The following is a 27,087-nucleotide window of genomic DNA, read 5'->3' as shown; positions in this document are numbered from 1 at the left end:
GTTGTCTCCCCATGTTAATTGTGACAAAAGGTCTATATTTTAATAAAAGGTGAAGTCTAATATTACCAAGCAAATTTTTTAATAACATTAAAATTGTGATTTTTGGATACATTACTGAATTTGGTTAGGGATTTTGAATGTAAGAAGACAAAGTATTTTTAAAAATACAATAAAAAGTATAATTAGCTGCAAAATAATCACAGACTTCATTTCTCTGCTTCAAAATAAAACTTCTATGTAATAAACTATAGACACACTATATTACTTTTTATTGAAATTGTACATGCCTATAATGTTTCTAGTTTCCTAATGACAATGAACTCCTTAGGTAGGGAGTATTGTTTTGCAAGATACTCAATCAAATTTGGGTTAAATATCTAGGTTCCATCTCAAATTACTTATTCATAAAAATATTCTCATTAACTATCCATATCCAGTACATAGGGTTATTAAAATTCATAGAAAGCATGATATATAATACTGTCAACTTGAAAAGAGCTAGACCCATTTGGGAGACAAGCCTCTGGCAATGCCTGTGAAGGATTATTAAGGTAAGGCTAACATGAGGATGGGGGCCCAATTTAATTGTGGGTGACACCTTTTCGTATTCTGAGACCTTCAACTGGCTGAAAAGAGGAAGTAAACTGAGCATCATTATTCTTCTCTCTCTCCTTCCTGACCATAAACAAAGTGTGGCCAATTGTCTCAAGATCCTGCCACCATGACTTTCTTTCCATTATGTACTATAACCAAATAAAGACTTCCTGCCTTGAGCTACATTAGGTAGGTGTTTTGTCATAGCAACAAGTCAGGAAACTAATAAAGGGAGAGGTAAAAAGAGCTGATTCAATAATTCATTTCTTATGAAATCTGACTCCATTCATGATACATAAAGTTAAAAATAAATAAATGGTCGTATGAGGTTGACCTGTCGTCACTCACGCTGGAAGACTTTAGTGAACCTGTAAGGGTGACCTGAAGCCCTCAGGACATTTGTACCTTTCTTTTCTTCATTCTATACTATTTCTTCAATATAGAGTCTGCCTTTCTCACTTTATTTATTTAATAAATATTTGCTGAATTATTAGTTTTAATAAATGTTTAGTTGGTGACGTGACACAGAATACTAATTTCTCACACAGAAGGCAAGTTTCAATGTATTTGTCTAGCTCCTAGAGTAATTACAACTGAGAACTGTGGTGTCTTTTAATTTATTTTACTATAGAAATATCTGCTGAGCATGCAATCCAGGCAAAGAGACTTGTGTGGTCTGAAGGATATTTCACTCAGGCTGTGGCAGGGTCTGTAACAGTATCATTGCTTTCCAACAGAGTAAAACTTTGCAATAGTCCATATGCTAATGCCCCCAAATAATGGCCAGATCTAGTTCAATAAAAACCGAAAAAAAAAAACAACTTATTTATTCTTCAGCTTTTTTATTTTCCCCAAATTCCATATTAAATGCCATGCTCCTGAGGGAACACATTTTAAAAATAAGTTGAAATTAATTAAACCACAAGTCTCTCAATTTACAACAAAGTTACAAGCCAGCTCATTGACTGAGCCACTTCTACACATTATTAATGATTATACTACAGAGTTATTGTTCTTTTTAAGATTCTGAAAAGATGGTTTTTAAAGTCTTCAGAGGCTGCCCCTGGTCTTAATGACAGGAATAACAAAATGTGAGGTTTCAGGGTTTCTCCTATGGTCTAGATTTGGAATTATTTTGTAATGAAATCCTCCCCTCTACTTTCTTTCTCCGTCCTCACTCTATATGTATACTCATGTCTGCCTTTCTCTTTGCAATAAGACAATACAGCAAAACTGGAGGACTTCAATATCTATTTGGGTTTCATGTATGTTTAGCATGAAGGTTTAGGAGAAGTAGAATTTAGGATGCCTACTGAGCTAATATTTGTATTCATGTCTGAACTTGGTAATGTGCCTTCTAGTGCTTTAAAAACATCTGTAGCCAGTAAATTGGAACAAAAGTAATAAAATGCAGCATCCAAATGGATCTAAGGAGGTTTGAGATTTCCAGACAGAACACTGAGTATATGAATACATTCAGCAAACTCTCCTTCATTTGACAGAATAGTGTACTTTAGGTCACACAAAATAAGAAAATAAATTCTGCATTCAAAATGGTGACAAGAAAAAAGTATTGAGACAGCAGCATATTCTTTCAGAAAAGTTTTAGGGTGTCCTAAGCATAAAAACAAAAATTCCAATTAAACCTGCATGTTTAATGTGTGCTCAACCAAAACTCTGTATCACTTAACCACGTACTTAGCCATTTTACAAAGACAGTTTTACAATAAAGAAAACAATTTTATTTCCCAAAATTTATGATGAGAATCTATAAATGTATACTGTCTTGACTAACTTGATGATTCTGTAATATTTCTCAACAGCAGTAATAATTATATGTTCTTATAAAGATAGCTACTTACTGTCTATCTTCCACATGTTATTTCTGGGAGAAATATAACAAAATGAATAACCCTGCACCCCAGGTCTTTCATTTAATAAACTCACAGTCTAGCAGGGCAAAGTGGAGCGGGTTGATGCTGTTTACTTATTAAATCACTGAGAGATTATAGTTTCTAATAGTGGTTTTTAATGTTTTTCACATGGTTATTGGATTTTAACAAGATGTAGAAGAGATTAAATAATGAATAAATGACTTGAAAATCAAATTACCCTCACAGCTAGTCCTGAACTCTCCTCATGTGCGTGAGAACCCAACAAATTTGTCACCTGAACAGAGTGCCATTTAACACCTTCCCAGAAACATGTTGTTAGCAGGAATGTACCTTATACCTCTGCAGTTGCCTCTTTGCTTATTCAGATTTCCAAATCCTGTCCTTACCTCACAGCCTAAGCTCCAACTTTCTTAGTTAAGTTTACATGTCAAACTACCTGAAATAATTTTGCTTAGAATGCCAGTATTAGCTATATTGTGTTCCAAATCTTTATCACTGAGAGAGGCATCATATACACTGGCTTTTTGTGTTTCGTTGCTTTTTGTTTCTTTTCTTTTCTTTTCTTTTTGTAACCACCTTAACAGCAGCTACATTCCAATTGATTTGGTGAGATGAATGCCATTTACACTTCAGTTTGCACCTTTCTGAAAATGCACAGAAGGGAATAAATCGACACTTTCCCAGAATGATTGTGCATAAGGAAGTCTGGGGCTGTTAAGGGAGGTGTTAGACACGTATGGGAACGTATTAGTTACAATCACACCTAAATTTCAATGATTTCCAAAGTGATAGAAATAATGTGTACTGGGAAGCTGAGAGATCTGGCAAGGAATAATTATATTTGTCTTTCCTCTTGTTAATTATAAATGGGCAAAACATCCTAGGCTGGTGAAACATTAGATTGCAAATCTTTAGGAAAAATAAATTCAAGAAGCAGAAAACTATTTATTAATACATTTGAGTTGTTCCTTTGAATAAAGGCTCATTTGAATTAGGGTCTTAACATTAAAACAGGATTGATAGTTTATATTTAATCAGAAAACATGGATTTTTTTCAAGGATTTTATAAGATTCTTCAACCATTTTTATAACGCTAAGGTTGTCCTGTGTTTTTTCTTGCAGTGATTTGCAATAAAGTCCTCAAACAATAGTTTAAACTAGTGCTGGTGAAAGGCTACATGCTAATCAGGCATATGAAACTGAGCAAACACAGCCAGTAAATAAGTGAAAGGCAAGCACTGGAAACAGCTTGGTAAGAGCCCTGCATTTGAAAGACATTGTTCTGGAGGTAGAAAGACTTGGATAGAGACTTGGTCATACCATTTACCATTTGTGTTCTCACAGACCATCGTCAGAGTCAGAACTTGCTGGGGGGGACAATTGTCTTATACCCTGTAAAGATTTATCACTTGTATGGCTTTAATATAAAGCAAGTTGGCCAGTAGCCAGGCAGGAAGTATAAGTATGGCAACCAGAACAGGAGAATTATAGGAAGAAGAAAGGCTCAGTCTGCTGTCGTCACCCAGATGCAGATGATGCAAGATGAGAATGCCTCACTGATAAAAGACACCTAGCCACGTGGCTAACACAGACAAGAATTATGGACTAATTTAAGATGTAAGAGTTAGCTAATAAAAAACTAATAGGTCAACCAGTTTATAATTAATGTAGGCCTCTGTGTGTTTCTTTGGGACTGAATGAATGTGGGACGAGGAGAGAGAGAAAAACAAGCACTTCTAAACCAGTGAGAACAATGTTGTCCATAACACTGTCATAAAGAAACTCAAGTGCAGGAGGAGGAGGAGTCTGGGTAAGGAACTGTGCAGTAATGTACAGGGAGAACAGAACAATCAGGATGGGATATTGCAAATGAAAGACTAGGATTAATAAGAATATCATGTACTTTGAAGTAAAAATCATAAAATTGTCAATCTGTAGTTTGTGAATAACAAAAAATCCAAAGAAAGCATAAAGTAACCTGATTATGATAATTATAGCATTTTCAAAGAAATTTGGCACATACCATGAATTTTCTGGATTTGTATGAATGGAAGTTTTAAAATGAAGACAAACATGAGTCATCTGACCTGAGTTGGATTACAAAAGAAATTAAATTGAAATTCAGAACCACACATCAGGATGTGATATTTAAGATTCTTAAAAGAAGCTGAGATTATTATCTTATTTCGATGAGAAATTACAATTGTGTGTTACAACTTTCTTTTTTATTTAAATGAAGGTACCATGATATGCTACCTGAATGACTTCCTTTGAATGCAAGAAGAGATGCAACTGTAGAAAGAAATGTGTTATTCAGAGGAAAAGGAAAGAACTAGGTCCACATGAATAAACTCCAAGCAGTGTTCAGCAGACACTCAAAAGGGAACTTTGGAAGCACTTACTATATCCTTTTAAGAAAACAGAATAGAACAGAATAGAGCCTGTTGAATTTTAAAATCACTTGCTAGGGGATTTTTACTTGTCCAGCAAATTTAACAAATAAGACATCTTCACTTAGTGGGTAAAAAATATGAAATGTTCTCACAAGGACTTTGAATAGTTCTGACAAAATCATGTTTCCATAATCTAGTTTTAAATGGATTAGAGATGTGCAAATTAAGTTTCTTGAGGAAGAAGCTATTTGAGAAAGAAAGTTAAGATGCTAGGCTAAAAAGAGTTTGGCACTGGACAGTCTAAAGTCTTTGGAATCAACCCTCAAATATTTGATGAACCTAAATGGCAGCCAATTCCCAGAAAACACTGAGTAGATGATGGTTACACATGTGTAAATTACATCCCCTAGTGGATTTAAAATCGCTAGGATATTAACTATGGAGTATAAAAAGAGAAGTGGTGGTCATAAAAAAGGTACATGGGTCTACAGTTTTCTTTGTATTCAATTCCTAATTTAGTCTGTTCTCCATGTGATAGTTGTTTGTGTGTGTGTGTGTGTGTGTGTGTGTGTGTGTGTGTGTGTGTGTGTCTGTAAAACTGAATTTCAACTTGTGTATACCAGTGTCTTCCTGAGATAGCTCTGTGGCCTCAGGATTGTGCACATGAGATCTTAGTCATTTGTTTAGAAAGTGATTCACTCACTTTTGTGTTATTCAATGATGCAAGAGTAATAATTCAGAAGTCAACTCTGATGTCTGTATCTTCTCTAAACTGTAGGTCACTCAAAATTCCTATGAAATCTTTCTGTGGATTTCTCCCTCTATTTTTTGGTACAGTGAGAAGTAAATTGAAGAGGCAACTGAGTATTCAACAAGACTCAGACTTACTGTGTCCTCTATTCTAGAGGTGATTTTTCAATAGCAACTACTCAATGAGAGCCTATTAGCTCCCCAATTCTCCTGCATATGTCCAGAATATTGTCAGGTAGAAGTGGTATTTGTCATCCCCATAAAAGTTAATATTTTTTTAGTGCTTTCTATTATTTTTACTCCATTGTGTATTGAATAACACACTCCTCTGATGACTTAGAGGGTAGGGCAGCCACAAGATGGAAGGGGATGAGCTCCATTGTAGAAAAAAAAAATTCTTTCCAACTGGAACTATCAACATGCAACTGTTTCATGTGTCAAATTAAAGTTCAACTTTGTTAAGATTTTGCAATTTGGGAATTTATTCTTTGCAGTGGCCAGAACTACTTGTATTCAGCATGCAGAAACAATAGGTAACTCAATCATTACTATAAGAATAAATAAATAATTGAACAGATTGGTGAATAAATCTGCCCAATTCCTCAGTCTTCTCTCTTCCCTATTACAAGAAACATCCATCTAAAACTTCTTAATATCAAATACAAATGTCATCCATTAGAAAGGCAAACGAGTCACCAATAGCTAAAAGTTTTAGCTATTCTTTTTCGTGTCTTTAGAGTTTACCTTTTTCTTTATATCCATGCTCTGCTGTGGCACGGTGTTCTTCCTCTGAACCTGTTGTTTGGTGAGATTTCAAGACTCTTTGCTGTTGTAAACTTTATAAGTGTTTTCACTCATTTAATCTCACATTTCTATTATATATACAGTAGATTATGAAATCGAAGCACCAAAACGTTGAATAACTCCAGGAATCAGGCTCCAGACGTTATACGGCTTGCTAAGTCTTAGCTAAATTGAATGTGCACTACCGTGCCTATAAAGGTGGTCACTAGAAAGTTGTGCCACTAAAAGGACGGAGACAAGGAAAGCAAATGAGGGCACAATACAGTCCTGTCGAAGAAAGAAAAATGAGCTGGAGAGTCAAGAGAAACTTTTACTGAATAATATGTTAGATGTTTATCAGAAAATAACAAAGGAATTTTAAAAGGCATCAACTTTGTTTCTAAGAGGAGCATAGTATATTTTGCCAGCTGGCAGGACCCAGTGGATTCCACTTATTGGAATGGCTTTCTGGGGGTGGTAGGTATGCGTCACTGTGCCCCCTTGAAACTCCTGGAAATAGAAGCGCCCTGTGGCTACATTCATCTGTTTGGAGGGTCCTTTTAAATGTAAACAGCTAAGAAAATAAGTACGTAGAGCAGTGGAAACTCTGCCTGCTTCTTCAATATCGAACACTTTTGCCCTTTTCCTAAAATCAGGCAGCATGCATGAGTTGGGAAGCATTGTTCTCAAGAGCTCTAACCAAATACAAATGCAACTCAGGTGGTTTCCTCTCCAGAGGCTCAAATCAAGTAAAAGAAAGAGGAGCTAGGCCAGCAGGTCTTGTGGTTTCCATTGTTTCATTTGGCTACGGTTACAGCCCTTGGCTTGTTCTATACACTTATAGAAAAGCAAACCTCAAAGGTTTGGCCAGAACTTTACAAGTTGTTTGTGAAATTCCCAAAGACAGAAAAATAAACCACAGGACTTTGGGTGAAAAATACTGCACTGTGTTTTTAATGGGAATTCTCGCTAACTATCTTCCAAGTGTGCCATTCCCACCCTGAAAACTCTGTCTCATAGTTTACATTTTTAACACTTAGCCTATATTTCTTTTTCCTCTGGAGAAAACTCAAGAGCAGAGGAATAAAAATTAAAACACGAAACAAGCCTGGAATGGTGGCAGACATCATTTATATAGCTTGCAGGTCAAGACCTGAGGACTTTGCCCAGAATTTGCCACTGTGAATATATTTAAACTTTAATAGTTCACACAATCTCAAGTTCACATATATTGATTTTATTAATTTAAGATGATCTGAGTACAGTAGATTCTTTCATTTGCTGTAACTCTCTTCAAACTCCATCTTTTCTAAAATTTTATTGTTTCTTCTCCCATCTCAACATTCTTTTGTTTCTGTCTTTCCCATAGAAACCCACTAGTATTTACATGGATTGAGTCTTTAGATACATATCCAAGAGACCCATGATTAATCAGAATAGTGGGAGACACTCTAGTGGGATGTCTGTATCTGGGAACACTTAATCAATGATAAACTAAACAAACAACAGATGCTGAAGCAGATCTGGGCAACTGGAGGAAGCCTTCATGTTATCTATTATATTTATTGGAGCAACACACCAAACATAGTCCTCAAACTCCATAGAAACCTTTCCATTTAGAGAAAACATGTAATACACACCAGACATCTAGACCCATAAACACATCAACTACATGACTGAGATGAAACATTTTTGTTGTTTTTCTCTCAACCTCTGGTCCTCAGTATGATAAGGTGTTATTGTTTTTTTTTTTTGTCTTGCACATACTTAGGAACAGAGTACATCTCACCAATATAATAGACTTGTACTTAACAACAAGCTTATTAAAACTACTGAGTACCGTTTTGAGAAAGAGAACAGAGAAGATAACCTAGACTAGGAAGTCCTCTTTGCTGTTCATTAACTCTTAACCATAGTGCTCTGTAACCATCATTGTTACCATGGCAGTAAGAGTAGGCAATACTTAATGTTCTAAATAATTACTTTCAATCAGTGTTTCATGAAAACAGTGGAGGTCACCATGCCTCTACCCCTTACAGATTTCATTTTCAGGTGTTTCATGGGCTCCTTCCAGTAGGAGGTACTTTATCAGGCAAATATTGATTGAAAAACAGAAGCTGCTCTAATATCTCAAGTACAAGATTAACACAGAGAATTAATTAAATTGATAGTAATTTTAAAAAGAGGAGACAAATGAGCTGTTGTAGTAAATGAGAGAATGCCATAAATAAGCCAGTAGGAAGGGAGACAGCAGAGACGCACTACAACCTGCAAGTGTGAGAAAGGCACCGAGATAAAGGAGACATTCTTCAGAACCCAGGGATTAGGCAAGCAGGAACGTTCCCAAACCAGTCAAGAGCTGCTCTGTAGGCATAATAGAGCCAGAGAAACGGGTCCTATACAGCAAGGAGCTGCAGTGATAGGGAGGATATGTCAGTTGCTGAAAAAAGATCCACACAAACCATTGAGGAGTGAAGGAGACGAAAAAGAAAAAGGCAAGGAGAATGAGGGATGCAGAAATGGTGAAGACAATGGGAAATAACAGTAAGAATATGTTGATGCCCTTGTTTTTCCTCATCTCCTGCCTTTAATCAAACTAACTAGAAGGCAGTTAACAAGAACCTAGGGAAATTACACCAGTAATTGCTGATGGAGAAGGGATCTGATGCAACAACAAATGAGATAAATTTTATTTATTATATTGTTTATGTAGATAGTATCAGGCTTTTGATTTCATTCTCCAAACCACTTTTACTTGACATAATATTTATGGTTGCACTCATTGGCCACCCATACGGTTGTCATATCTCTTATATTGTAATCAGGACTTCAAAACATGTTTTTAAAAGACTTTTTTAAATGGAATCTGTGACAGTTAATTTAGGAAAAGTACAAATATTTTTAACATTCTGAGTTATGTAAACACCAATTTTTTATTAAATATAATGTGTTTCTCCAGAATTGTCAAATTAGTTTGCACTGCATCAAAATTAAAATATTTTAAGTCATTCTAAGAAATAAATATTACTGATCAATTTGAAGGTTTTGTTCTAATCTAAGCTGTGAAGAATGCAATCATCACTGTTTTAATTTTTAAGCCCTATTTGCTTCTCAAAGTTTCTCCAAATTTGTTACTCATCGTCTTATGTCTTCATGTTGTCCACTATTTCTTTTCATTATTTTTCTAAGATGTTCATTGTCTTTTGATTTTGCTACTGAATATCTAACAAATTCTTGATAACAATAACCTGTAGGTTCAATTCATGTAAGAATCTTGTATTTGTGTCATTCATGGAATATGTGTATCTGTTCTCTACTATAGCAATAATTTTCCATTTCATGATTTGTGTTCTTGAATCTTGCAAAAGAAAATTTTATTAATAATAAGCAAAACCCATTCCTTCACTTTATTCTTATTGCTGTGAGTCCAATCCATGAAGTTAACCATCACAGTAGGAGCATGTGGTGAAATAAAGTCACTTACATCACAGAGGACAAATGGCAGAGGGCAAGAAAAGCGGTAGGGACTAGAAGTGTCTTCCCAGTCCAAGCCACTAGAGAGCATTTTCTCTAGCTAGCTTTCAACATTTACTTTTCACCATAGCATGGCATATTAGGAATTAATCATGAGAGTAAACAAATAATTTGGTCAAAGCCTAAACAATACAATCTCTTTTGAAAACCCATCTTGTGACAACTCATTATGTTCTTGTTGCTGTGATAAAGTACACTGGAGAAATACAACTTGGGAAAGGGGGCTTCTTTTGGCTTCCAGTGCAAGCATATAGTCCATTGCTGAAGGGAAGTCACAGCAGCAGGAGCAAGGAGGAACTGATTGAGAAATTGAGAGCAATGAATGGTAGGGCTCAGTTTCCCTTCTCCTCTAATAGAACCCAGCACCCCAACTCAGGGAATTGTGCCTCTCAATGGGGTGGAAGGATCTTCCCACTTCAATTTATTTAGTCAAGGAAATAATCCCCACTGACTCTCTGGAGGCTTGTGAATTGTCTCCCAGAAGATTGTTAATGGCATGGAGTTGACAACTGAGGTTAGCCATCATACCTAGCAATCAAGCCGCAATACCTGATCTTCCAAAAGACACTTGAAATTAGGCTATAGCAATGTCCTTCTCAGAAACCAAAAGAAAGCTATTGTTCTCATCCTTGGGGTTGACTCATGAACCTAAGAGACTTTTTCTAATCCATCTACTAGAGAGTTAAATTAAAATTTGAGAAATTCCTCTACATGGCATTTCATTGTGATTGTGGCTTGATAAGCACCAGGGCACTGAGCCTCCCACTGCTCCAGTAAGGGAGGCATTAATACATTTTATTAATGTAGTGAAAGAGGAAGAAGAAGACCTAATTGTCTTCTGTCTCTGAGACCAAAGACAAACAAGCACAGTTTGTCATTAGCTCAGTTTTTGGAGCCTATTTCCCACTGACTGTCTGGCAGAGTTCATTATATTTGCACATATACCATGGGAAAGCAGGTGTTTCCAAGATGTCAGTGGACTGAGATGCTGAGGGATATTCATGATATAGGATATAGTGACCCACCTATAAGGCAAAGCAAAGGTTAAGGACAGATTTGATATGCCTTAGGATCTCTATTTGCCTGTTTGGAAAGTAATAAAGTTTAGGTTTCTGGGATTTCTTCGGATCAATGTTAAGGAATTGTGATTGAAAATATTGTCTCTAGGCATCTTCACTGGGCACATAGGTCCAAACCAGAGTAGAATATAAAAGCCTAATCTTGCTTCTAGCCTCTGCTCTTATCTTCGCCAATCACTAATTACTAACAATTCTGTGTTTCAGAACACATTTATGGACCACATCCTTAGACTCCGCCTATGTTAGATACCAGAAATTCAGTGAGGAAAAATCACCTATTCTTTAGAGAGCATTTACTTTACACAACTCTAGAGCTGTGAACACCAGATATTTGCAGCATATATAGTGGAAAATTTCATCACTCAGGGCAAACCCTTATGCCCAATGGATGATGCCATATGTAAAGGAAATATTGAGCTAATGGGGATTCTCTGACCAGAGTCTGAGTACAGGTGTAGCACCTACTAAAACTCAGCTACTCCAGTAGGGTAGTAGTTCAATGTGGGTCCATCATTTTAATTTTTCCAAAGCAATGTTGGTATCTGGAAATGAAAATGTTCCAATAACTGATTTCTGTATTTTAATACAATACAGCTAGCAAGCAACAACAACGATAGTTACTCATCATAACATGTGCTAAATGAATAAAAAAAATTAAGCAGAAATATAAACAAGTACTTTTTTAGTGAATATTGACATATGAATAAGATTCTGAGAAAACTTCCTGGAGTACAAAATAGATTATTTTTTTAATGCAGCGACTTTTTAAATAAGCATGTAGAACCACTGTTTATATTATACAACTGTAGAAAACAGCCAAAAGGCTACTCACATATTCAGATAATCAGAGAATTGGAAAATAGCCTTACATGGCTAAAAGATAAAAGAAAGTTCACTCTACTGTCGCTTTCCAAATATGTATTTATTCATATCCTTACCTTAGTGGAGATCCAAGATCTTGCACACACTAGGCAAGTGATCTCTATTCACGACCTATCTCTTTTGTATGCTCAAATACAACTTACTCAGTATCTAAAAACTCTTTCCTGATGTGGAATAATTTACGTAAACACAGATAAGTAAAGGTATTGCTTGAACGGTAAGTTAATTGAATTCAATAGAGAGAAAGGATGGCATCTATTTATTGTGTGCGTGTGCATATATCCAACCACTATTTTCTACTATGTATTACTGAATATTCAACAGTGCCCACCTGAGACTGAGAAAGGTTGTGGAAAAAATCCATCTACAATAATTGGCTTAAATTGGTCCTTCCCAGGAATACTTGCATGACTGTCACTATCTATTAGGAAAAGTGAACTTTTGACCTCTATATGAGTTAGGTGTTTAGTAATGTAATTTGAGTCTCTGTGAATTCCTTTTATTGAGTTTTTAAAAACTCACGTTTATTTTGCATTTCTGAAAATAGGAATGAAGTGTGTCATAATTAAGTTTTTTAAATCATGGATTCGAGAACACTCTATTAACATTATATATTTTAGAACTGGTGTAAGGGGTCCTGATAAACCTGTCACCTAACATCTTTCAAGGCAGTAAGTCTCTAATTGATCTGCTGGGCTGCTAGGTTGAGAAGGGAGAGTGAGAAAGTGATCAGCTACCATGAAAATGAATCCATGGCATCGTACTTTGAAAACTCACAATGAAACAATAACAAACACAGAGGCTATGATCAACAATAACTTCCTATGTTTGGAAGCAATTTACAGGACAATAAAGAAAATGATCTCACTGAATAAACTAATGTAAATACACAGTAATTTTTATGTGGATTACAGATATATTAATAGTAAACAAGTATTAATAATAAATTGGGATGTGGAACAGGGAATAACATTTTAAATAAATTTAATATATTTTTCTACAAAACCCAGCTTAAATAGTTCCTAATTCTCATATAAACTTTAAGACATGCTAATGCAATCAAGACATGTCACCTCATCAGAGAATGAATATCTTAATAAAATTAAGGCATCCATTTTATAAGTTTTGTGCATCTTTCAAGTTTTGTTAAGTTTTAATCATTGTAAGTCCTTCACAAAAGAAATAGTAAAACTTCTTGAAAAATATATTTATGAAGGTACCAAATATGCACATGAAATATATTTCTTGGAAGATATTTATTCAAGCTATACTTTCTGTAATTTTTTATTCTATGTCATTGTTCAAATTTTATTACATATATCATGAAAATGTCACTGATCTGATACATATGGATCAATGAACAGTCAAAAACATGACCTTTGAAAGAAAAAGAAATATGAAGGAACCTATATTTTCAGCTTATTACATTCCAAGAGCTCTGTGTGGGAGCCATAGATAGTCATTTATATTATCATAACATTCTTTTAAAATATAATTACTTTCACCGTGCTAGAGAAAATCTATACATAGAGTTATTTTAAATGTCTATAAAATCTTCAATATTACAGATGAGATGGAAGTGAAATTCAAAGTTATCTTCCTGTTTCCTCAATCTATGATTAGCTTGTATCAAACATGTTCTTCTGCCAAAAAACAAACCTATTAAAACAGGCTAAAATGAAAACAAACAACAAACAAACAAAAGTTTGAAGGAATCTTGGATCAAGCATGCAAGTCTGCATTTGAAGTGCCAAGTTTTGGAAAACAAAGGAAACATGGTGATGAAATTCTAAAATTTATTATTATTTTTTGAACATTTGAAAATTTCTAGGGCATTACATAGAAGATGAACAAAGAGTACTAACTAACTTTTTTTTTCTTAGTCACTGGAATGGGAAAGATAAGCTATTAGCTGGTATGGTTACCAAGGCAACGGGAACTTGAGACACCAACTTGGGTAAGAAAAGGGTCAGAAATTAAGTAAAGAAGAGATATTTACTATGTCTTTACACTCTGCATTTTTGCCAATTCCTAATCTTTGTGTGAAGAGATTTTTAAAACAGTCAGACAATTTGGAAAAATAATGTTAAGTCCTACAAAGCCTCTGCTTTGTAAGGGAAGCAAAAACAATTCCTCCTTTCCACCAAAATGAAGACATTACAAGTTCCAGATTTAAGATTGGAAACATATCCTGGAGCCATAAGAACCAAGTCAGAAGAGATCAGTTCTGCCCAAACCTAAAGACACTCCAAAAGTATTGACCCAATTTGGATCAAGAAAATCTGTCTATTAAACATATGCTGAACAGTTCAATAAATTATCTCTGAACAAATGTGAAATTGCTTTAATTATTTATATTTTTTGATATTACACACAATAATTGACACTCAGGTAACAATTATCAGCCTCAGTACAAGAATATATATTACTAGCAACCACAATAAAAAGAGCTAAGCAGTGTTAATTCCCATTTTCCTGATAGCTAATGCTGTTGAACACATTTTAAAGTGTTTACCAGCTATTTGAATTTTTTTTTCAAAAAACTCCCTGTTGAGTTGCCAAGTCATTTTTAATTGGGTTATTCAGTTTCTTAATGATTTGCTATTTTACTTTTGTTCTTTGTGTTCTGTAGACATTAATCATCTCTAATATACATAGTTGTCATTTTTTTCTCTTATTTTGGACTCACTTACTTAATTGATTGACAGTTTCCATTGCAGTCACTGATCAGTCATGAATGGAGGAGGTACTCATGGGGTTCTACTCATTCCTGATGAATTAGTGCCTCCTGATAACTTTGGAACAGGGGAGTCACTGTCTAGTTGTGCTTACTGGTGAGCACACTATGCTCCAATGGAGACTTCTAAGTCCATGGTCATACAAGTAATCCTGGATAAACCCAGTAAGACACAAAACAAGACAAAAAGACGGGAACGATGTATCGAGATTTGGTAGGATGAGAGGGGTTAACAGAGTTGGAAAGAAAATGATGGGAATTTGGGTGGTGAAACTATTCAGAATGCATTATGTACAAAAATTGTCAAAAAATAGAAATTTATTTAAAGAGAAGAATAAAGGAGTAAGTAAGAAAACAGCAACAAGCCAACAGTTTTCAAAACTTCAGGGTTGTCTAAAACAAACTTGAGGACAATTTTGACAAACAGGTTAAAAACATGACAATGGGTGGCTGAAGAGTGTTTCCAGGGATTTGATGTCTAACAGGGGAACTGTAAAAATTTTGTATCAAAAAGTCAAACATAGAAGATGAAGCATTTAATAAATGGGTAATACAGCAGAATGACACAGTTATTATAATATTGCTTAATAGAAAGGACAACACCTGCTCTCTTTTAAAGATCATAACTTGATTTTTTTCTATTGTGAAAAAATAAATATTGAATTTTCTTTATTCCACTGACTTCTCGCTTTGAATTCACTGTAATTATTACAAATACAGGGAGGTTCTTTAGGATCCCTGACCCTACTTACATTCCTTGTCTCATTCTATTTGTCTACATATACTCGTTATGATTTTCTTCAAAACAGTTGTTCCTCAAAAAATAAAAGCTATAAGTATTAAAAATATAGGCTTAAATTACCAGCAGCTTTGTGGCCTTTTGTGGAGCAGTTAGTATTACTAGGAATGTGTCCCAATGTTGTTAATATATAAATGAGATAACCAATGTAAATAACATAATTCTATGTAAAAGTAAATATTTAATTTTATTAAAGGGTAATATAAGAATATGCAGAAGAGTTGAGAATACATAGGAAATTAAATTAAACTCTATTAATTAATCTAAAAGTAGTTAATCTAAAAGTAGCGACATCACATTAGAAACTAGTAGATATGATGTCATATACCTTGATATCAAAATATATTCCTTCCTATACCCACATAAAAACATGAGTCTGTTATTTTCAGGAATTCTTCTTGAATATTGTACATACATTATAATTTTGAGACATAAAAATGCTTTGTAAACTTATGTTGCTATTAAGTTTGCTTAAATTAGATGTCCTTATTTCTTTGACATTCTCTGACTTGTCAAATACACTGCAGATTTTTATCTAAATACAGAAAATCCCTTCTCCTTTGAGATTAGGAAATGCAGATTTTAAAGATATTCTATTTTTAATACATTTTGATCAAGTAAAGAAAGATCCAGCTAGGAAGCATATGGCTTCTAAGGTGCCGAAAAAGGACATTGATTTTATAAAATTAAAAGCTACTTCTTACATGAAGTATTTAATTGTTTGATGATCACATATTGAAACTGGTGTTGCCAAGTTTAAAAGAAAGTAAATCATCATTCTCTTTGTGAAGTAAAGTAGTATTGAAGTTGACTTGAGATCAATAAAGATACTATTTGCGAAGGGAATAGCAGTTTCTGTTCACTGCATTAAGGAGATGAATGGAAAGCTAGTCTGGGAGTCTCTGTATCAGAGGCCTACATGCTTTTCCCAAAGTAGTGTTTTTTTTTTTCTCAAAACTAATCAATATTGCCATTACAGTGTGAAAAAAATCTGCAAATAAACAAGAAAAGCTACAATGAAGCTTTACTGACAAATTAAGTCAGCAAGTCTATGAAGTAACATTTGTCATTTAAGGAATAAGACATTGTCATGATAAAACACTGAAACACGGACAAGGACATTTTGCCTTCATTAAAAATGTAAGTTATCCAAAATCTATGAGAAAGCAGAGTACTGCTGTAAAGAATACAAGCCTTAATTAAGAAAAATTAAAGTGGAGTGTGGTGGTGTGCACCTGTATTGTCAGTACTGGGAAAGCTGATATGGGAGTCTTAAATTAGTAGCTGGTGTAGACCACACTATGAGATTCTATAATAAAATACAAAATGAAATTGAAGAAGGAACTGAAGATGGAAGACAGGAGAGCGCAGAATCCTAGTGTATTTGAACTCGTGGTCTAGACACCCTCTCAGATGGTCTTCTCCTGAAGACCTGGGGAAAGCAAGACTTCTAGTTAGTGATGTTCTGCTAGGTGAGGAGCACATACTCTCAAAGGATATCTGACAAAATCAGGCACTATCTTACACCAGCTCTGTTGACATCCCAAGTAGGAAAAACAAAACAAACTACTTTCCAGGTAATAACTGAGTTTGGAGTTTGGAATTAGAGATTATACCATTTTCAGTGACGTTTTCATCAAGCCAAGGAACATCAACATAGCATATTTACAAATATAAAATCAATAGATATAAATAAAAATAAATGTAAACTAAATAGATGTGAATATTTTCCCTTACATAAATTCTTCCCTTATATAAAAAATAAGTCACACATCATTCTACCTACTGACTTTCAATACATAGATCCCAGTTAGACACTATAAATTATTCTGACACAAAAATGTATTTTAATTCTTATAGGAGGTAATGGAACATATTTGAAAATTGAGTTGACGTCATAAAAATATAAAATAAACTTCTTTAGGTTGTATATATATATATATGTATATACATAATCACAATTTACTTATATGATCCTGAATGGATAGATACTGTATGTAGGACACAAGAGTGTATTTTATTTACGTGTGATATAACTGCTTAACTTTACTAGAATTTATTTAAAACAAAGTGAGTTTTCCTTCAGAATTATAATGCTTGAATCCCAGAATATTCTCTTTGTCACACTGTGTTATTTTTAGTACTATGAATATAGAAAATAATTACAAAAAGTCAATCGATTTTAATGGATTTTTAGTATATTTAATAGACATTTTATTTAATTTGAAAATATGAGTGCAAATTAAACCTCATTTAAGCTATTTCTAGAGAAAAAAGTCCAATTTGTAATGGGGATATAGCTTGATTGGTTGAATGTTTGAGGCCCTGAGTTCCATCCTCCGCACCAGGATAAGATGACGAACAGGTAGGAAATGGGGAGAGAGAAGAAGAAGAAAGAAAGAAGAAGAAGAAAAGACAAAGGAAAAGTAAAGAGGAATTTATGCTTGTAGAAGGGGCCATATTTTATTGGTTCAGATGCTAAGCCCATGGAGGTGACTCCCAGGAAGTAAACCTGCAATGAGAGCTAAGATTCCACCCACAAAGCACCCATTTCATTTTTACCAGCCATGAGTCTTTAGCATTGTCCTTTAGAGCTTCAGGCAGGAAACACTCTTGAGCTGTTCTAGAGTTTCTCTTTCTCTCATCTTCAGTCATTAAATCATTGTTTCAGTTGTGGATTGATGGCTTCTAAGCACTGAATGAAGGTAAGTGTCAATGAAATAAATAACTAAATAAAATGGTTTTGGTATAAGAAAACTTTAGATGGCTTTTTAAAGTCATTATGACTGAACAGGTAAGTAAATCAAATGAAAACCTTCACTGCATCTCATATGACAACTAAGAGGGCATAAAGGGAAGAAAGGGGCTGTTAGCAGACAGGGGAAAAGAGTAAAGACTAAGAGAAAAAGCACACTCTTCGATGCCAACAGCAGCCCAGAGATCTCTGACAGGTGATAAAGACACGACTTGGCACAATCTGCAATTATTGTTGGCACCTACAAAAGAGGAAGTGAAGCAGAAAAATCTGCCCGAGTGCTAATCTGCAGCTGCACCCCACACTGCTTCAGCCTCTCCAGGCTTCAGTGCACGGAACAGTCAGCTACGCACATGTCCCTTCAATATCAACCCAGCATAATCAACTTTGAACAACCAAGCAAAGAGCAGGTAAAATGAAACATGCAAATGCAGGGCAGATTTTATTTACACGTTTTGTTTTCACTTTTAATAGCTTCAAGACTAAAAGTAGCAAAATGTCTTACTATATGTCACCCAAAATTATGTCACAGTTCTCAAAACACACAGATTGTGTTCTAGCAAGAGCCCTGGCCACTAACAGACTCTGCACCTCATTTGGGTCATTGGTAAAGCCTATGTTTGAAACAGAAGTATGGGTGCCAGACCATCTGTAGTATTCACTCTTGTCATGATTAATTAGATATTGGCTCCAGTTCTAAGTATTTTTCCAAAGTGAATTCTTGCATATATGCATGCACATCCTTTCCTGTCTCTAGGATACATTAAACCTGCATCATTTCAGGAGAAAGAATCAGATTATTTCTACTGACAGTTGCCAGTGGCCTAGTGTTTCAATTTGACATCTATTATCACTTTTAGGGAAAATAGGAGAATGAGAATACCTTAAAGTCTTGTACAGTTGTAAATATATAGCAAATTAATTTGAAGTAAAAAATACATTATTTGTAAAATTATTTTCTAACAACTTATAATCATATTTTGCTAAAAGTAATTTTTTTCAAAGCAGGCGAAAGTATTACATATGATTATTTTTTATCTTTTTGCCTAATGATTCATTATCATTTTACATTACAGCGTCCATCGCTTAGGATAAAAATAAAATAATTTGTTCATTCACTCTTGTGCCCTGATACTTTTAAAGATGTTAATGAATCTGAGGACTCGCCGCCATTCAAGGTTTTAAAAGATTGTTTAGTCACTAATATTGACAACAAAAAGTGGGTTTTGATATATAATTTCTTCATTAAAAATGTTTTAAGTTAGCATATTACTATTTTAACCCAGAATCTCCTTTCTTCTTTCCCAGCAGGCCATCATTTGTAATTACATATAAATGTAGAATAACCGGTCTAACACTGTAGACTTGCACCTCAGTGTTTGTGTGAGAAGGAAAACTGAGCCAATAATGCAGATCCAATCTCACACTTCTTCATATGTGAGGCCAACCCAAATCAATTGAAACTGCTCAAGGGTAATCAAGTGTACAACTGGAATTAATACTTTTCATTTAGCTGTAATACCATTGCTTTCTGGATGCTGGCTGCTTGCCTCATGCGTTATGTCATTTTGTTATGCTTCGCATGCTTAAAATCACAAATTTGAATCATTTGTAACTGAATATTGTAACTTTAAAATACTCACTTTTCACCCTCAACTTGACCTAAATCTCAGAATTTTATATTCAGGCTTCATTTGTCTTCCCAATGAACCAGGGCTGGACTCTCAACAAAACCCACCACCCCTAACCACTCTTCATCTTTGCACTCTGTCTCCTCTCTAAATCCTTAAGAAGCACCAGTTGGTTACTAATCTCCAACAGCCAGCTGCTGAGCATGACTGAAGCAAATTATAATTACAACCAATCAGAACCTTCAGAAAACCATGCCGTGCAGTCTATGTGATGGCATTAGAGTTTTCCCGAAACTCCTCAGGGGGATATGCAAGGTTGATTTGTTCCAACTTTATTGTTTTAGCTCCAAAGTTGGGAACAGAACATTCTACTCGATACATTTTCAGTAAATATTTGATAAGTAAACAAACTCCTGTTGTCAGAGACTGCTCATTTGTTCATGAGTGCCCAGACCCGAAATAATCACACAGAAACTGTATTAATTAAAACTCTGCTTGGCCAATAGCTTATGCATATGTCTAGCTAACTCTTACATCTTAAATTAACCCATATTTATTATTTTATATTTTACCACGAGGCTTGTCGTTTACTGGTACCAGCACATGGGCATCTTTCTCCTCCTGTAGCTACATGGAATCTCTCTGACTCCACCTTCTTTCTCCCAGCGTTCAGTTTAGGTTTCCCACCTAGCTCTACTCTGCCTTATCACAGGCCAAAGCAGCTTTTTTATTCATTAACCAAGAAAAGCAACACATATACAGAAGGACTTCCCATATGATCCTCAATTTTCTGTTCAAATAAAAAGGAAGGTTTTAACTTTAACATAGTAAAATTGCATATAACACAAGAGGTATCAAGCAGGAATCACAGTTACAATATTTATATCTACTTTATCATTTAGCATAATATAGGAAAACTATAGCTATTCTTTAACACTATCAAAGACTACAGAAGGAGATAATATTACCTAAGTAAACAGGAAGTGCATTGTAAGCAACTTCCAAAACAGAATTGACAGAGACATCTCACTGCCTGGATAGTCAAAACCCAAAGTTTTTCTGTAACATTGGGGTACCCATCTTCAGCTTGCAGGCCCACAGTGTCTGGCAGACTTTTCCACGAAGCAGGAAATTTCAAAGACAGTTCCACCTATATTGCCAATTTGTCAGTCACTTTCTTCTGTGTCCTACAGAAGGTCTGGCAGACTTTTTCATGAAGCAGGGACCCCACAGGACCATCTCACCTTTAGGCAAGTTCAGCAGTCATTTTTCTGTGGGCCCTGCATGTCCAGTTCATACAGCAAAGCATTAAGCAGCTAGTCCAGACAAGATCAGTTTCTTAGCCAAATGAATAGCAAATGCCACAAGGAACCTCTTCAATGTCCCTCTTCCTCTTTAAGTAAGTGGTGTGGCTAGGAGCAGATGTGTCTCATTGGCATGAAAAGTCCTAAGTTATTAAAACATTTTGAATGCCATATTCTGTTAGTTTTTGAAAGGTTTGAAGAAAAACTATCCATTCGACATATATCTCTATACATCTAGAAAACCTATCTAACATGACTACAAGTTTGACTCTTATAGATAAAAATTTATTAATATGTATTTTTTAATTATACATTACATTTTAAATGAGCTTCACAAATACAATACCTTAATCAATAGCAGAAATATATATAAGACAAAATTTATCTTAAATTTGTATCAATAAACCAAGGTCCAAACCAATGCAAAGTATTCATCTCTAGAGTATATTCCCTTATATGTAAACAAACATTTATAAACAATATTTGGGAATTTGGGTATAGTTCTCTCAAATTGCTTCCTGCTTTTTGTTAGGTGAAGTAATTTTGGAGTTTGCAGAAACCTTTCAGGGATACTTTGTCCATCAAAATATTAGCCTGGAATCAATCCACAATTTCTTATTCTCTCTGGAAACAAAAGCAGAACCTCTTTTCCAAAGCAACATATCCTTAGACCCAAATTTTAAAGTCAATATACCTCTAGTATATATATGTTCGCTTTGCTTACCAGCATGTACAATAAAATGTCTCTCTGTACTTAGCTCATTCACAGTCAAAAAAATCAAAGAAAACACTATAATATACATAAACCAGACTCTCTGTATATTCCATCTTTATGTGGCTTATTTTTTTACTCCTTTAATCTGTGACAGTCTCTACTTTGTCTCTTTAAAGACTTTGCTTTATTTTTTTAAACCATTTACTTTCCTTTATAACTGTTTATATTCTTTTTCTTCTTTCTCCCAAACCTACGTACATTTATCCAACTTTGTGACCCATTTATAAGAATTTTCCATCTGAATTTGTCTGTATTGCTTATCTGTAATCTTTTTCTGACCAGGACTGCTTCTTAAAATGCTAAATGGCATAGCTAGGACAAAGGCTGCTTTGCCTTCTTGCTCAGCCCAGTCCAACATGGTGGAGGTCTGTTCAGTGCCAGCTGTGCTAGCCATGCTCACAGACCCATTTTCAGGCACACAGCAAGTCTATGTTGCCATTAAGCAAATTGTAAGACACTGCTCACAAACCCCGTTTAAATTCTTGGCCTTCTGAAAGAGTCAGATTTCATGCTGCTGGAACCAAGAACCCACTGAACCCACTGTTTCTTATGCTGAGTCAGTTAGCTTTTTTTTTAATGGTCAAAAGTGTCCTTTAATTCTTCTTTCTTTTGTAGAGTATCTTTTTCTATGTACTTAATTTTCATACTTCTCTATTGGCCCAAGTCTGTATTATTTCCATCAGACTTGAGCTCTGGGATATTTAATGGGTGTAGAACTCTTTTTTTTTTAATTTTAATTTTTTTTATTATTTAAAAAATTTCTGCCTCCTCCCTACCTCCCATTTCCCTCCCCCTCCCCCACTCTCCTCTCCTTCCTTCTCCAGTCCAAAGAGCAGTCAGGGTTCCCTACCCTGTGGGAAGTCCAAGGTCCTCCCCCCTCCATCCAGGTACAGGAAGGTGCACAACCAAACAGACTAGGCTCCCACAAAGCCAGTACATGCAGTAGGATCAAAACCCAGTGCCATTGTCCTTGGCTTCTCTGTCAGCCCTCATTGTCTGCCACGTTCAGAGAGTCCGGTTTGCTCCCATGCTTTTTCAGTCCCAGTCCAGCTGGCCTTGGTGAGCTCCCAATAGATCAGCCCCACCGTCTCAGTGGGTGGACGCACCCCTCTAGGTCCTGACTTCCTGAACTTTTGAAGGAAGAGGTGAGCAGGCACCAAGGCAAGAATTCCTCCAACAATCTGAGTTAGCTTTTTCTTAAAGGGGCCACAGCACTCCTCCTACTCGCCACCAGCAAACAGAACCCATCCGAAAAAAATATGGCTACCAAGAAACTGTGCTTGACTCCCATTTTTGTGGGTCTAGAAGTCCTTCTCTTTTTTTGTAAAGCTTTTATAGGTCTTATGTGGATCCATTTCACAGATAGTGGGTGCCATTTTATTGGCTGAGGTTACTTGTTTCTTAAAACCTTTTTTATTTAGACAGAAAAGGGGAGATAATGTGACAAGTCCTTCTGAATATGTATTGTTTTTCCTGGTTAATGAATAAATAAGCTACTTTGTCCTGTGAAAGGGAGAAGAGAACTAGACTGGAAAACTAAACTGGATGCTGGGAGAAAGTAGGTGGAGTCAGAGGGTTGCCATGCAGCCACTGCAGGAGTCAGATGCACAGGAACCTTGCCGGTAAACCATGAGCCTCGTGGTAAAATATAAAATAAGAGAAATGGTTATAATATATGAGTATACATATTATAATTTTTTGTAATATATATAAATGTTTATACCATATATTGTAATAATATATATAGTATTTGGTTATAACAGTTAATTTAAGATATAAGAGCTAGTTAGCAATATATTTAAGTGATTGGCCAAGCAATGTTTTAATTAATACTGCTATGTGTGATTATTTCCGGTCTGGGTGTCTGGGAAACGAATGAGCAGCCGCAGCCAACACACCCTTAAGATCAATATGGAAGAGAAACTGAAGAAGAACCTGAGAAAGCCTGTGTTGCTATTTTATGGATCATATTCTTGGTATACTTGAAATAGCCAATCACAATTATAATCGTCTTCAAATGAGCTTAAAATCTCAAATTATCCTCCTAAAAACGTTCTAAAATAGTTTTTCTTTTAACATATAAATTGGTTCAATATTCTACAGGTAATGATGCTAAAGCAATTAGAGCAATAGTAAGGGATAATGCAAATGCTTTTCTTCTTTGAGTATATTGCAAATAAAAGCACCGGCTTTCTGTGGGCAGAGTAATATGTAATTTTTTTTTGTATGGTTCAAGTACACAAAATCCATTGGTATCTTGAATGTTAAGGGAGTAAATGTTTTTCTAATGCTTTCTTCTTTTCTTTAGAGGTGACATTTCTCAGGAAAATTGTATGTGATTTTATCTATAAGGGACTTTTCTAACACCAGCATTTAAGTTCATCTTTTATCCACTCTGTACTATTCTCAATTTCTTCCAGCAAGGAAAATATGACATACTTTAAATTTCCAAATGACAGACATGATTTGAATTTTACTTCCAAATGAAGAATAAGAAGTTCACTCACCTCTAATGCCAGTCTGTAAGTGAATTTAATAGCTTTTCTAAAGGTATCTTGCATTAGCCCTTCCTTCTTAGGTTCCTTAGTTTCATGTCTTACATCAAATGCAGCTGCCTATCAAAGATGTATAGAAATTCTTAAGAATGATTTCCGGGCTCTACAAAAGACTGAGTGAAGCAGAAAGCTCATAATTTCTGAAAAGAAAAATGTCCTCTCTCTCTCTCTCTCTCTCTCTCTCTCTCTCTCTCTCTCTCTCTCTCTCGTTCTTTCCTAGAGCCTCATGCAGGACAAAGCAAAGAGACAACCACTCAACCCTTGGTAATGAAACATTGTCACTCTGGGATGGTAACTTGCTAATTCCCAAACTAAATACCTAACTGGGGGATACAAATTGGGATTTTTCCCCTGTCCATGTAATGGGATGGAAACCTATGAGTTTAAAAAAAAAAAGCTAACTACATTTTACTCCTCTACAACAAATATATGTAAGATCAGAAACAGGATCCCTGAGAAATTCACACTGGTCAACACTCATAAAGTGAGAGTTCTCAATCTAGAAGAACCATGAGTAAATGCAAGGTAAAAGATTAGGCCAGAAAAGACAGATTGTCAAACTTAAGCAAAAGTTTCTCATTTAATCCTATTTTTATTTCAGTTAACTGCATAGAACATTTATCATCTCTGTGACTTTGGGCATAGAACGTGGTGGTATTAAATGTGTTCCTAATGGAATATGTCGACTGTCATCTTACTACTATTTTATTTCAGAGTTCTTGTCTCAAGTTTCATCTATTCTAGAGAATAGGTCAGAGTCACTTTCCCTTTTGAACCTGGATGCTCCATTGCAGGCAACACTGTTCCAAATTGTCTATTAACCTAATAGCCTTTAATTTCACCCACATTATTGCTATTGTGAGTAATTCTGGTATGAGTATAGATGTGCCAAAACCTCTCTGAGTGTTTTATTTTATTCATACATTCAGAAGTGGTTAGGCTGAATCCTAAGTTATACTGTTTTATATTTTTAATATCAAACTTAATCTCCACAGGATACACAATTTTACATTACCAAGAAGGGTACATGGTATCTCAACTTCTCTACCCTTCTACCCACATTCACTCACTCTTTATAGTAACTTTATTAATGTTTGTTTGTTTGTTTTTGTTTTCGTTTTTTGAGACAGGATTTCTTTGTAGCTTTGGAGCCTGCTCTGGAACTAGCTCTTGTAGACCAGGCTGACCTTGAACTCACAGAGATCTGCCTGCCTCTGCCTCCCAAGTGCTGGGATTAAAGGCTTGAGCCACCACCGCCTGGCTGTCTTAATGGTTGTAATGGAGATCTCACATATTGGCTATTAAGGAGTAATAATGTTGAACATCTTTTCATACATTTACTTGTAATTTTATAACTTCCTTGGAAATTTTATGTTCTAGACTTTACCCATTTTTGAAATATAATTGTTTATTGTTGATTTTCAAGAGTTCTCTGTCTATCCAAGATACAAGCTTTTCACTGGATTTATAATTTGCAAATGTTCAATAAATTCTCATTGACTGCAGCTTCATCTCTAAAAATAAGGACTATTATCATGTTTGTACCCCATGTTTTCTGTAACATACATTCTTACGCTTTCTGTTCAGGCTTGATTCACTTTTAGTTAATGTTGGCATGTAAGTACTAGGGCAGAGTGCCAATGTATTTTGGGAACTCTATGAACAAGGTTAATATATTCTGACAATAGAACAAACCAAAGGACTGATACCCAAAACTGGCTCACGAAAAAAAAAATTTCTTATTGGAAAATATGTTAAAACTACAATGAGAAACTATATACCCTTTACCTAAATAGAAGTGGGTTCTGTGATTCTCATATTTTTCTGTTACTTAGATAGGTTAACTGTACCGCAAGGATCTACATCCTGACTATGTTTGTATCCAGCTATGTGAATTTCAGCTTTCTGTGTGTTTTATTAAATATGCTATTTTATTTGCTTTAAATTTTATATTGAGTTTACAGAAATATCAATAGCCTAATCTTTAATAATACACAGACACATGGGCAATTTAATATGTCAAATTAACACAAAAAGCCTAACACTTCTTATTCCTCCCCATAGTTCATTTTAATTAAATATCGTATTCCTAAATACTTTCTTGATTAGGGACTAATGCTCTATTAATTTGAAAATCATCTACTGAGAGCAGACTGGATTCAGAGAGAGGAACTGTCATTACTTGAAGCATAGCTTGCCACCCTGAAGAATTCATTTTGCCACTGTTTACAGTGCACACAGGTTTTCCATTATGCATTAAAATGCACAGTGCAAGCATCAGGACAGATTTGGAGAGAAAGCTGCTGCAAAGGAAACTCTGGAGGGAGACCGTGCAGGTATGTATGCTAATAGCACAAAAACATTTACACACTGCCGTACCAGGAGAGAAATAAGCAGGCTGGATGAACAGATGATGTATAAAAATGCTTTCTACAGTGTCATGGACTTTTACAGTGACTAGAAATTAGCATCAGTTTGTCAGTGTTATCGTTAAGAGATTTGCTAGATGCAAATTTTGCATGAAGTTTTTAAAACTTTAGAAAAGAAAACAATGATGGAAAATTAAATTCTACCCAGCAAGTTTTTAGAAAAAAAATAATAAAATAACTAAAGAATAAAAA

This window comes from Myodes glareolus, chromosome 2, assembly GCF_982192425.1.
Source record: "Myodes glareolus chromosome 2, mMyoGla1.1, whole genome shotgun sequence".
NCBI classification, from domain to species: Eukaryota; Metazoa; Chordata; class Mammalia; order Rodentia; family Cricetidae; genus Myodes; species Myodes glareolus.
The sequence above is the reverse complement of the archived record's forward strand: the minus strand, read 5'-3'. Positions refer to the sequence as shown.